The 10,052-nt window shown below is 37.8% G+C and overlaps 1 pseudogene; it reads left to right on the forward strand.

Annotated features, from left to right (window-relative positions):
• Positions 1-8,035: 8,035 nt before the first annotated feature.
• On the forward strand, positions 8,036-9,059 carry LOC126085633 (trace amine-associated receptor 8-like; annotated as a pseudogene).
• The last annotated feature ends 993 nt before the right edge of the window (positions 9,060-10,052 follow it).

Below are 10,052 nucleotides of genomic sequence, written 5' to 3' on the forward strand. Positions count from 1 at the left end.
AAAGACTATTGCAGGAACTTCATATTTAATGTGGAATTAAGATCAAGGGCAAAAACAAACACTTGTATCTAAACCCATTGCTGTCGAGTCGATTCCAACTCATAGCAACCCTATAGGACAGAGTAGAACTGCACCACAGAGTTTCCAAGGAGCGCCCGGTGGATTCGAACTGCCGACCTCTTGGTTAGCAGTCATAGCACTTAACCACTATGCCACCAGGGTTTCCACTTGTGTCTAGAGAGGTGAGTAATAATCATTTGCTAATCAACAGTTAGTTTATTTAAGGCATCTGGTGTAATTAGAAAAAAAATTTTTTAAAAAAGACTCTAGTGCTATGTGAATAAGCTTTGCTGATAACTTCCCATTTAGTAATCTTTTATGGTTTTTCTGGTTCTCTACCTTCTTCTCTGAAATTTCTACTTGTTTCTTCAAATAATTTGGAATTTTCCAGTTTTCTTCCATACTCATATCAGTGCGAAGAATACTTAGTGGGGAAGGGCTCCTTTCTAACCTGTATCTTAGATTCTTTGGGGACAGAAATCTTCTTCAAAGCATATCTTGCTTGAGCAGTAAACACTAGATTATAAACTTGAATTTTTCAATCTATAAGTACTTTGTAGAGAGCAGGATGTGGAATTTAGCAGTGACTGAAGATTGTTTGATAAGCACTGGAGTTTTGCCTTTTTTCCCAGGTCAGTTTTCCTCTCCATTTCACAGAGACTGTGTTCACAAAAACACGTTTAGGGATCGCATGCTGTTTAGGACAACCTGTTCAGAGCTACCTAGGCTGCCTCCAAGGTCCTGATGATTCCACACTACATCTTACTTTTGGAGAGTAGCATCTATTATTCGAAATAAGCATGTGGCCAAAAGATGGTTTCTGTACTTTATTTTTTCAGTTATTGGATGTAAATACTTTTCTAAAATGGTAATAACTAAAATTAATTTTTTTCACTTTTGAGTTCTTACTTGTACTAGAAACTGTATTTGGCCTTGGAAATACTAACGTGCATGATCCAAATATAACCAAAGATTGTGTCCAAGTTGCAAATCCTCAAACTGGTACAGTATGCACTAGGAGTACCTTCAGTTTTCTCATATATTTTAATTAAAAATATATGTTGAGTGTTTCTGGCTACAGTAAAAAGTTCAAGAAAACTATCAAGAAGATGATTTGCCTTCTCAAATATTTGAATCCTGCCTTAAATCTTTGTTTAGGTAGCTGATTTTCACAGACTATTCTATAAATCAAACTTGTTTTATGTAATGAAAAGAATAAGTAAAGGTACATAGAGTCACATAAAGATTACATGTTATGTGTTTTATAAAAGAGCCAGTTTGGAAGTACTTTGTAGAGGATTAAGCTGTTCTATATTTGTGCATTAATGCCTTTCAAACAGAGCTGAGAGTATTTAGGGAAAAAATGGTAAAGGCAAGAGAGGATGAAAGGAATATTTGCATCAGACAAGTCTTCATGGCAGAATACCTGTTCCAGGTTCTGACCATGATGTCAAGAAACAGGTCTGCTGACCACCTTGCAAATCATCACAGTTAAGGTCCCGGATTCTTACTCTTTCCGAAGCAGCTCAAAGCCTGTTGTTCTCTTGCAGCTTAGTTGGTAGCATTGTTTCTATAGAAACATGTGCTCCTTCCCTCATCTGCAAATATCAGCTTTCACTGACACACGTGAATAATAAAGAAAATCATGTGAAGGACTTTAAAAAAGGTATTATTCTGTTCACTCACACTACGCAGTTTTCTGATTATAGAAATACTGTCCAGTGATTTTTTCAAGGTCTTGTTCACATCAGTAAGTACAGAATATGCTTCCAATTTACTCTTTCTTGTTTCTTTTTCTACCCTTCTTGTAGCCTTGCAGAAAGGAATTCTATTGATTAAAAAGTACTTGGTTATTTTCTCCAAACCTAACCAGAGTGTTAGCACAGCACCACTCTTCTTTTCTATACCTCATTTATTTACAAAAGTAAGCCAGCTGCGTACAAAGTTACATTTGGAACAAGACACATCAGGGATGAAGGAAGGCTTCATTCCGCAAGTTCCTGTCTACAAAATACTGTTTCTTAGATACATGCATTATTGTTAGAAATACGTGTGCATTGTTTTGATTAATAAAACATTAATTAGTTTAAACTAATTACTTAATTTGGAATAGCTTTTGTCCATGTGTATTTTTCTCAATCACTGAGTACAAAAGGTACAATTATATTATGTAATTTTTTAAAAAACATTAAAATGGAAGACTCAAAAATAGAAAGTTACAGAGCGATTGTTGTAGAGTTTGCCTCAGTGTTAATTGGAGTTAAAGCAACATTATCCATTAGTGGCAGGGCCGTGAGGAATCCACAACTAACAAATTATAAAGACAGAATAGACTATTATTAAAACCCAAGTTCCCTCAGAGAGCTACCAGTATCACCGGGTATTGCTGTAACAGCACGTCCTCATTTGTTACTGACGTGGTAATTGATGCTTACCTGGATTTCATGATCTCCCCATGTAATTACAATCTTTTGAGGTGTTATGTTCATTTGTCTTCAGCTAGAAAGCCCTCGATTTATTTTTTCACTCTTGGTTTTTTGGACATATTACAACCTATTTGAATGGCAGTCTTAATTATGATTCTTCAGCATTGCATTTGTGTTTGAAATAAGCAGAAATAATCTCAGAGTATTAATTGCAAAAAAACAAAGTTATTTTTAAGCAAATGTTAAAGGCTACATATATGCCCTTCGACACACAGGAAATTTATTCTGATTTCCATATTTGAAAACTAAGACTGTTACAGTACATCAACAATAATTTTAGACTTTTTTTTAGGCAGATATATTCGTATACTTTACAAAGTAAGCAATTTGATGTTTCCATTGCCATCGAGTCAATCGAATTGATTCCAACTCATAGTGAACATTTGGACCAGAATAAAACTGCCCCATAGGGTTTCCAAGGAGCAGCTGGTAGATTGGAGTGGCTGACCTTTGGTTAGCAGCCAAGTTCTTTACCACTGCAGCACCAGGGCTCCCTGACGTTTACTATGTACTTTTTACTAGCTAGTGACTCTTTATTTACATCAACACCTAGCACAGTGCCTTGCACTTAATAAGTCCCTAAAAATATTTATTAAACAAATGATCATCTCTCCTTTTTTTTTTTACTTTCGACACTCAATTAATGGTCTAAGTACTAGTTTTTTTGTTTTCTTGCTTTTTAAAAACATTTTAAATAAATCTGCTAACTTAAAAGAAATTGGTTTCCTAAAATGGAAAGAAGAAAATAGACTCTTTGGTTGGGAATAATCTAGCTTTAGCCAGCTGATTGGGTTTGTTTAACCTAATCATTAAAATATATTTTTATATTTAATGAAGAAAAGTATTGGAACATGTAAGCTTTCATAAAATTGAGCATCCTTGCCTAAAGTGGCTAACAGCTAGGGCATTACCTCAGAGATTTATTTTGAAGGTTTTCAATATCAAATTGTTTTCGAAACATGCACCTTCTTTTATTTGCGGTGGAGAGGAAGATTCTGGAACCAGGCTGTCTGTGTTTGAATCTCAGCTCCACCTTATAAGATGTGAACTTTGTTAACTCATCCTTTGTACATTTTAGTTGTTTACCTCTAAAATGGAGAAGATAATGTTACTTTTTCATTAGAATGTTTTGCAATAATGACTAGAATGTAAAACAAATCTGTAGATTTGGGAGACTTAAGAGCCAACACAGAAACTATTACCACACAAATATTGCCTTCTCCGTATATATAAATGTCTCTGAAGAAGTAATTTTATAAAAATGTTTTATTTAGATGCACTCAAAATATGTCTTTACAAGACTGATTCTCTGAAGCGACACAAGCTTGTTAAACAAAAGGACCACTTGGCCATTGTACACAGTGTTGGAAAAATTATTTTCTAATTAGAAATTTCACCTCAGGAAGAGCTATAGGCTTTGTAGAAAGAGCCACTTAACTGATTAAGAAAATGATATCAGGAGTTCAAAAGTAAATTCTCCATAGAGAAGTACAGACTCTCTATCATCGTAAGAGACAGAAGAAATCCAAATATACAAATGAAAGATTATTTATATCTACATAAATAAAAAGACATTTGCCCAAACTGCTTACTTCTATTCCTATTATGTGAGTTTTCAGAATTAACATTTTGTTTTTCTTATTGTTAATATTAATTACAGAAATTATTAATGTGAGAACAATCTGAAGAGGTTATATGGCTTGCTGAAGTCAATGCATATACTAAATGTTGGAGCTAAAATATTTAAAACCATGTCTGTCCGTCTGTCTTCAAAGCCAGTGCTTTAGAGAACCAATCAAAAAACCAACAATACTCTCAGAAATGAAAAGGCATAAGACTGTCTTCCTAGGCGTTGCAGAGCAGCTGACATTTATATTCTGTGTAACACACACACAGTGATGGTTGTGGTTATAAAGAGAAGCACTGAACTATCTGTAGTGCCATGGGATAGCATTTTTTCAGTTCCTGAGGACAAAGCCAAAAAAGCAGAGTAAACTAAGATTCCTAAGAAAATTATACACAAGGTTCCTGTTTTGACTCATTCTGGTTAAATTTGTGAATCAGGGAAAATAGAGCTGGTAATCCCCATCTGCCCTCTATTTACCTTCTCCGTGGTCTTAGGAGCTCCCTGATATCCTGGGTTGTGATCAACCCATTGGTCCTGCCCTTGTCCCTTCTCATCAGTTACACCAGCTGCTAAGCAAAAACTGTTTGCTGAATGAATTGTTCTTAAGAAAGTATCAACCATAAAAAATCATACCACTCTCATACGGTTTCCATTTTGAGGAGGTACTGTAGAAATTTAAGGGAGCACTTAGAGAGAGGTACTTGAAAAAAAAAGGATAAAATGCAAAGAGTGACATTCCAGGATGAAGAGATTTATTTGAGTGGAACAACATTTTGGTATCTCAATTAATATCAATTGCAACTGTTTTCTCTGCCTAAAGAAGACAATTTAAGAAGTGATACAAAACTGACACAAATGCCCAAGTTTAAAGAAGCATATCAGTTTGATATGTTAGGAGGAGCCACCATCCACAGCTACAGCGGTAAGTTATAATGAGGTAATAGTATGACAGGACCTGAGTCTGAAAAGCCGTATGGAACTTCTAAGAACTAAACAGACCCCTGAAGATGGGAGAGTTTTGCTGGAGTACGAGAAAAGAAGAGTTTTCTGGCTGTGTCATTTTGGGTTCTTTGTGAAGCAGATGGTAAAACAAGTTAGGAGTACCAACCAAAAAACCAAAAGTTAGGAGTATAGGAGGTTTATTTGGGGGTAAAACCTGTAAAAGGTAAAGAGGAGGAAGCAGGGTCAGACAGGGAGAGCCTTCAGAGAACAATGCAGATCTGGACCTGCAGATGGAAAGGGAGGAGAAAACAGGATTGGACAGGGAGAGCCTAAGTCTGATACATTTTTGGCAAAGTATTGCAAATCCAGTGGAGATTACCAGAGCAAAGACTGTCATTAGAACAGTCCTAAATTGGGCAGATATGGCCAGTCCTTATAACAGTCATGTGATCATTAGTTGAGGCCACCCAAGAAGAACATAATTCAAAGGCTGAGGCAGACTTTAAAAAGGCAACAGCTGGAGGCTGTCAGCTAGAAATATTCCCCACAGCTGGACAATGAGTCATTTCTTGAAGAGGAATCTTAGCAGTGCATCTCTGTCTGCCATAGTCCACCGGTTGTGGCGCACTAAGCTACTTCTCCAGGTATAATTGGGGATAAACTCCTCCAGGGTACCAATGAGACAGAGGAAAAACCTAGAAGAGGGAGTCTGATGTGATAAACCACACTTGGTCTCAGGGCCCACTAGTACTCATCTTCTCTCTCCTCCACTATCCTTTCTGAATCCCCTTTGTCTTCAGCTATCACCTCTGCTGGTCTCAGGGGCTTACCTGATGGTGTGGCTCAAGCCATTATTCTTCAGTCATTTTAGTCCCTGGTAAACATATCCTTCTAGGGCAAAGGTATTGCATTTTTAGTGCATTCACACTCACATTTGGACGAGAAAGTACTAAGAGGTGCCCAAGGAGATCACCTGAATTCTACACATACCCTTCCCTGCCTCCACTGTGTAACAGAAGCAGTACTTCCTGCTTCTGGTAAGTTAATTCTTTTGCCAATATGGTGATTCCTCTTCTTGCCTTCTGGTTGCCGAACAGAAGGCATCCAAAGTTTTTAGGCAGCAATTGCGGCTTACAGTTCAGCGGAACACTTGCTGCATCCCCCGGCAAGAGTGTACCCTCTTTGGGATCTAGGATCTGTAACAATGTGAGAACCCAGAGACCAGAAATTTCTGGTGAGTCATTGGGAATGATACTAAGTGGGGCCACTTCTGCATCCAATCCTTGTTTTCCAAGCCCTTGTATTCTTTTTTTTTTTTTTTAACTTTTATTGAGCTTCAAGTGAACGTTTACAAATCAAGTCAGACTGTCACATATAAGTTTATATACACCTTACTCCCTACCCCCACTTGCTCTTTCCCTAATGAGTCAGCCCTTCCAGTCTCTCCTTTCGTGACAATTTTGCCAGCTTCCAACTCCCTCTATCCTCCCATCTCCCCTCCAGACAGGAGATGCCAACACAGTGTCAAGTGTCCACCTGATACAAATAGCTCACTCTTCATCAGCATCTCTCTCCTACCCATTGTCCAGTCCCTTCCATGTCTGATGAGTTGTCTTCGGGAATGGTTCCTGTCCTGGGCCAACAGAAGATTTGGGGACCATGACTGCCGGGATTCCTCTAGTCTCAGTCAGATCATTAAGTATGGTCTTTTTATGAGAATTTGGGGTCTGCATTCCACCGATCTCCTGCTCCCTCAGGGCTTCTCTGTTGTGCTCCCTGTCAGGGCAGTCATCGGTTGTGGCCGGGCACCAACTAGTTCTTCTGGTCTCAGGATGATGTAAGTCTCTGGTTCATGTGGCCCTTTCTGTCTCTTGGGCTCATAGTTGTCATGTGACCTTGGTGTTCTTCATTCTCCTTTGATCCAGGTGGGTTGAGACCAATTGATGCATCTTAGATGGCCGCTTGTTAGCATTTAAGACCCCAGACGCCACATGGCCCTTGTATTCTTGCTCTTGAGATTGTGGGGTTATAGACAGGATTCTGATACAGTGTATGTAGATAAAATTACTGTCAAATACTGAGCTAGGCTATTTCAGAGAGTTGAACTTAATCTCTTGTTTTTTAAAATTATGTATGTCTGAAAGGTTGCAGAGCTCAGAGAAACATATTGTTTATATGAAGACTTATTAATTATAATTATCAAAAGTCAGGTTCCTCTCATGATTTCACACCTTACACTATGGGGATTCGTCATGAGGAAATTATAATGGGTGTAGCCTATTGGGTGGCTTCCTAAAACTTTCCAGGTGTTAACTTTTCAGACAACTTAGAGGTAGAAGCCTAGTAAAAGATGACCTCTCAAATATGTAATCATACGTGGTTACCCCTTGCAAGGAAGAGCTTCACAAGTGTAAAGAATGAGGTATTTAAATTCAGTTTCTTCAATTGTTTAGATAATGTAATTCCTGGGCTGATGAAAGCTTGTAGTAGATTTTCTCATGACTAACTATCTATTAGGGTTAGAATTAGTTACAGAAATAATATATGAATTAATGATAGAATAATATTGTAAGCTTAGAATTTCTTTTGATAATTAAAAACAGAAAAAAAGAATGTGATATAATAAAAGTAGTTGCTTAGACATACAGCTTGTTTTTTTTAAACTTTCAGCATTGAAAATTACTTCTCCCTACCGTCAGGAAAGAAACCCTAGTGGTTAGTGGTTAAGAGCTACAACTGCTAACAAAAAGGTCAGCAGTTTGAATCTACCAGGTGCTCCTTGGAAAACCTATTGTTCAGTTCTATTCTGTCTTATAGGGTCACTACAAGTCCGAATCAACTTGAAGGCAACAGGTTTGGTTTTCCAGGTTTTTTACCACCAGGAAGAGCAGAAATAGAGCAAGCATCAAACATCAGAACCATGAGCAGCAATATATCCCACCCTGCTGTGGTGCAGTTTTGCTACGAGAATGTGAATGGATCTTGTATTAAATCTCCCTACTCCCCTGGATCCCAGGTGCTTCTGTATGCAGCCTTTGGCTCTGCGTTTGTGCTGACTGTGTTTGGAAACCTCCTGGTCATGGTATCAGTCCTGCATTTTAAGCAGCTGCACTCTCCAGCCAACTTTTTGATCGCTTCTTTGGCCTGTGCTGACTTTTTGGTGGGAGTGACCATGATGCCCTTCAGCATGGTCAGATCTGTGGAGAGCTGCTGGTACTTTGAAGTCCAATTTTGTACCCTTCACAGCTGTTGTGATGTGGCATTTTGCCTTTCTTCTCTTTTGCACTTGTGTTTCATCTCCGTGGACAGGTACATTGCTGTTACCGACCCTCTGGTCTATCCTACCAAGTTCATGGTGTCTGTGTCAGGAATATGCATTGGCCTCTCCTGGATCCTGCCATTTATCTACAGAGGTGCCGTGTTCTACACAGGTGTGAATGATAATGGGATGGAGGAACTTGTAAGTGCCCTCAACTGCATAGGTGGCTGTCAAATCGCTGTAAATCAAGACTGGGTTTTGGTAGATTTTCTGTTATTCTTTATACCTGCTCTCGTTATGATAATTCTTTACAGTAAGATTTTTCTTATTGCCAAACAACAAGCTATAAAAATTGAAACTACTAGTAGCAAAGCTGAATCATCATCAGAGAGCTACAAAGCCAGAGTGGCTGAGAGAGAGAAAAGCTGCTAAAATCCTGGAGGTCACAGTGGTCGCATTTATGATTTCATGGTTACCATATACAATTGTTTCATTAATTGATGCTTTTATGGGCTTCATAACCCCTGCCTATATTTATGAGATTTGTTGTTGGGGTGCTTATTATAATTCAGCCATGAATCCTTTGATTTATGCTTTATTTTATCCTTGGTTTAGGAAAGCTATAAAATTCATTTTAAATGGGGAAGTATTAAAGAATAGCTCATCAGCCATTAGTTTATTTTAAGAACAGGCGTAAGCACTACGTTGAGATATTTAAGAATATTTTTTAAAATTATGATAAAATAATATAAGGAATGAGTAAAGCTATTCAAACTCGGTGAAATACTTTTGAAATTACTCAGGTATAACAGGCATGGCAAGGTTCCTCCACTGAACCACTGTAAGGGTATTTACTGCCCTAAACAATAAATGATAAAGTGTATATGTCGCCTGCCTCGATGCATTATACAGTTCCTTGCCTCATACCCTTGTTTCTTCTAGTTCACTGGGCTCTGAATCTCGTTTTTGAATGTGAAATCCCTAATCACTTTCTCTTTCATCCCCAACTCTTCATTTATGTTCAAATGGTCTTCTCATTTCTTGTTTTTTTTTTTTTTTTTTTTTATGACACATTCCAGATGTGATGATCCTCCCCAAGGTTCTGTTCATTTGCTGTTCCTTTTGTGACTATTTCTTCCTGTTTCTTCCCCTGTGTGTACCTTCCTGGAGCTTTGGGGACAGCAGGTGAACCTCTCCTGCTTTATGACTTGGCAGAATCTTGGAATGTTCACTTATGTTATTGTGGGATCAGTAACTCAGCTTTGGGGGTAGATAATAACTACAGACATTGCCTAGAAATTTTGCAAGTAGAAAAAAATTACCTCACAAAGGCTCACACAGTGCTCATTAGCAAATGGAAATTTTGAAAATAAAAGAATTATCATGATAGAGCTGTTGCAGTTATCATTAGCAATCGTCATTTCTAGATCAACTCTTTTCACCTGAAAATAGCACACAGTTCACGTTCCCAGGATGCTGTGGGGTCATAAATTCTAGGGTAATACTTCTAAGAACTTTGAAAAAGAGCATAAACAATGTATGACATAATTTGGATGTTGTTCTCTCAAATGTTTTACTCTTGTTGATTAAATAAAAGTTTTTCTGGAATGCAGACCTAGAGCATTTTAATATAATAAAACTAAATTATAGTAGAGTAGTCATGTATAAACTGTTTTTT

Source organism: Elephas maximus, chromosome 1 (genome assembly GCF_024166365.1).
Source record: "Elephas maximus indicus isolate mEleMax1 chromosome 1, mEleMax1 primary haplotype, whole genome shotgun sequence".
NCBI classification, from domain to species: domain Eukaryota; kingdom Metazoa; phylum Chordata; class Mammalia; order Proboscidea; family Elephantidae; genus Elephas; species Elephas maximus.